Here is a 4,313-nt window from a genome sequence, read left to right as displayed (position 1 = left end):
AGTGAAACAGGGGAAACTTTAAAAAATAAACTGTACTTATTGGCTAAACCAAAAATTTTGAAATTTTTATGGTAAGAAGATATGTGAGTCTAGTTTTGGGAAAAATTAGCAGATCTTAATTTGGAGTTCAGTAGCTCAAGATATAAATAATTTAGAGACTGTGACTCAGTGAGATAGCTTTGAATGCACTATAAATAATAATGGAGTTATAGAGAATGTTACATATGAACATGAAAAATATTAGATTAATGATTAAATTTATTTATTTAGATCCAGAAAATTCAAATACGAAGTAAGATCGAGGAAAAGAAAAATTTCGGGATTAGTAGATTTTTGGTTACGAACAAGTGTTGAGGTAAGTTCGTGTAACTTGAATTATATTCTTAAATGCCTGAAATGTTTGTTATTGATGTGAATATGATTTGAATGTTCATTGTATGAAAATTGATGAAACGTTGATATATTTGATAAAAAGGGGAAGAAATCCCGGTTGAATGGAAGGAAAATCCGATGGATCTCTGAAAAGGAATTGACGGTAAAAAGGATCTAGCCCGGACGGGTGATCCTATATCTTGATATAGCCCTCCCGAAGAATATGTGGAAAATGGATTTAACCCAGATGGGTAATCCGAATTAGGGTCTGAATTTAGCCTGGACTGGTAATTCAGATCCAAGCTCATTAGAGTAATTGTCGTTGCAGGGGATTTAGCCTGGACTGGTAATCCGACAATACTCTATGAGTTTATATTACAGGGGATCTAGCCTGGACTGGTAATCCCGCTGTAAGGATGAGGTTCACGGGAGTGTGCTCTCTGAAATGGAAATGTGCGCACATGAATATGAATTGACGGACCCGGATTTGTACACTAAAGTGTACATCTGAAAATCCATCGAAATTCCGAGAAATTCAACGGGATAAATATGGAAAAATAACAAGGGAATGGAAAATATGGAATTGATGAGCTCATCAATCATTTGTCTTTGTAATGAATTTATATGGAGTTGACAGGGGTTTTGTCCGACCAAGTCATTCACCTTGGGGTGCTCCAGTTCTATTTGTGAAGAAGAAAGACGGGTCTTTAAGATTATGTATTGATTACCGACAGCTTAGCAAAGTTACTATAAAGAATAGGGACTCATTGCCTCGGATTATGATCTGTTTGACCAATTGATGGGTGCCACTGTATTTTCAAAGATTGATCTCCGATCGGGCTACTATCAGTTACGGGTAAAGGAGTCAGATGTACCGAAAACAGCTTTCAGAACCAGGTATGGGCATTACGAGTTTTTGGTTATGTCATTTGGGCTGACTAATACACCTGCAGTATTTATGGACCTGATGAATCGGATATTCAGACCGTACTTAGACAGGTTTGTGGTAGTTTTTATTGATGATATCTTGGTTTATTCCCGAAACGAAAATGAGCATGCAGAACATTTGAGAATTGTGTTGCAAATTCTGCGAGAAAAATAGCTATATGCTAAATTCAGTAAATGTGAATTTCGGCTTCGAGAAGTGGGTTTTCTTGGACATATTGTATCCGCAGAAGGCATCAGGGTAGATCCGAGTAAAATTTCAGCTATTGTCAATTGGAGTCCACCGAAGAATGTATCTGAAGTTAGAAGTTTATTGGGTTTAGCTGGTTATTATCGAATATTTGTACAGGGGTTTTCTATGATAGCTTCTCTGATGACTCATTTATTACAGAATGATGTTAAATTCGAGTGGACTAATGAATGCCAGCAGAGTTTCGACCGATTGAAAGATTTGTTGACAAAAGCACCTGTGTTGGTACAACCTGAATTGGGTAAAGAATTTATTATTTATAGTGATGCATCATTAAATGGTTTAGGTTGTGCCTTGATGCAAGAAGGTAAAGTTATAGCTTATGCTTGAAGACAACTTAAGACACATGAAAGAAATTACCCGGTGTATGATCTTGAATTAGTATCTATTGTATTTGCATTAAAAATATGGTGGCATTACTTGTATGGTGAGAAATTTCATATTTATACTGATCATAAAAGCCTGAAATATTTGATGACACAGAAAGATTTGAATTTGAGATAGCGCAGGTGGCTTGAACTGATAAAAGACTATGATTTGGTTATTGATTACCATCCGGGTAAGGCTAATGTTGTAGCTGATGTTCTGAGTCGAAAATCTCTGTTTGCTTTACGAGCTATGAATGCCCAATTGTCTTTGGTTGATGATGGTTCAGTCGTAGCTGAGTTGAGAGTTAAACCGGCATTTCTATAACAAATATATGAAGCTTAGAAAAATGATGAGAAGCTACAGGTTAAACGGGTACAATGTGAGTTAGGTAATGATTTAGAATTTCAGATTGGGATTGATGGTTGTTTATTATTCAGAGGCAGAGTATGTGTACCGAAGAATTCAGAGCTTGTACAGAAGATTTTACACGAGGCACACAGTGGTATTATGTCCGTACATCCGGGAGGTAATAAAATGTATAATGATTTGAAGAAGATGTACTGATGGCAAGGTATGAAACGTGATATTTCTGAGTGTGTATCAAGATGTTTGATATGTCAACAGGTCAAAGCTGAACATCAGGTACCTTCGGGATTGCTCCAGCCAATTACTATACCGAAATGGAAATGGGAAAGAATTACTATGGATTTTGTGTCGGGATTACCATTGTCTCCGAAGAAAAAAGATGCCATTTGGGTGATCGTTGATCGATTAACAAAATCAGCACATTTTATCTCGGTACGTATGGATTATTTTCTAGATAAATTGGCTGAACTGTATATATCTAAGATTGTCAGGCTACATGGAGTGCCAATCTCTATTATATCAGATAGAGATCCCCGATTTACATCTCGTTTCTGGGACAAATTGCAAGAAGCCTTGGGTACTCAGTTGTATTTCAGCACTGCATTTCATCCTCAGACAGATGCCCAATCTGAGCGTGTAATTCAAGTATTGGAAGATATGCTCCGATGTTGTATATTAGAGTTTGAAGGTAATTGGGAGAGGTATCTACCTTTGATTGAATTTTCTTATAATAACAGTTATCAGTCCAGTATTAAAATGGCTCCGTATGAAGCTTTTTATGGTAGAAAATGTAGAACACCATTATATTGGACAGAGCTCAGTGAAAAGAAGATACATGGGGTTGATTTGATCAGGGAAATAGAAGAAAAAGTCAAGGTGATTCGAGATAGTCTAAAAGCAGCTTCCGATCGTCAGAAGTCATATGCTGATCGTAAACGAAAAGAGATTGAATTTCAGGTGGGTGATAAGGTATTCTTAAAAGTGTCTCCTTGGAAGAAAGTTCTCTGATTCGTTCGAAAGGGCAAATTGAGTCCAAGATTTATCGGGCCATATGAAATCGACCGGTCGCTTATCGATTGGCATTACCACCGGAACTCAATAGAATTCATAATGTTTTTCATGTATCTATGCTACGATGGAATTGATCAGATCTTTCACATGTTATTTCTCTGACAAAAGTGGAGATTCAGCCGGATATGACTTACAATGAAGAACCGGTCAAGATATTGGCACGGGAAACAAAGGAGTTTCAAAATAAAAAGATAAATTTGGTGAAAGTATTATGGCAAAAGCACGGGATAGAGGAAGCGACATGGGAACCGGAGGAGGCAATGAGGAAACAATACTCGAACCTCTTTACTGGTAAGATTTTCGAGGACGAAAATCCTTAAGGGGGGAGAGTTGTAATGACCCAAATTCAAGGTTATCGGAATAGTGGTTTCGTAACCACAAATCTGATTTAAAGAGAAATTTATTTTAATAATTTTGCATGAATATTGGTATGATAGGAAAATCGTATGAAAATATCAATAGAAAAATTTTACCGATTTAGTGGTTAGTTAGAAAAAGAAATTATTGAAGAAATTAGGTAAAAATAAGGTATCGAGACTTCAATATCATAAAACCGAGTCAAAAATATGTTTATAAATATTTATGAAGTTTTAGTAATATGGTATTAAAATTTCGTTAGAAAATTTTAATGTTTGGGTAGTCAATTAAGTGAAAATGACTAAATTGAAAAATGTGTAAAAGTTACTAGAAGAGTTAAATAGCTCAATTGTTAAATGAAGAGGCACATAAATTGAAAATAAACCCAAAAGGAGATATTTTGGGCGGCATACGCTGAGAAAAATAAGGAGAATTGAAGAATTAAGGGTAAAATTGGAATATTGCAAAATTTACTTTAAAAGTTAGGACTAAAGTGGAATTATCTAGATTCCTCTTTATTTTTCTGCATTCCCATTAGCCAAAAACGTCCTAAGGGTTTCTTCAAGCTGTTTTTTCATAATTT

The sequence above is a fragment of the Gossypium hirsutum genome, chromosome D11 (genome assembly GCF_007990345.1).
Source record: "Gossypium hirsutum isolate 1008001.06 chromosome D11, Gossypium_hirsutum_v2.1, whole genome shotgun sequence".
NCBI classification, from domain to species: Eukaryota; Viridiplantae; Streptophyta; class Magnoliopsida; order Malvales; family Malvaceae; genus Gossypium; species Gossypium hirsutum.
The sequence above is the reverse complement of the archived record's forward strand: the minus strand, read 5'-3'. Positions refer to the sequence as shown.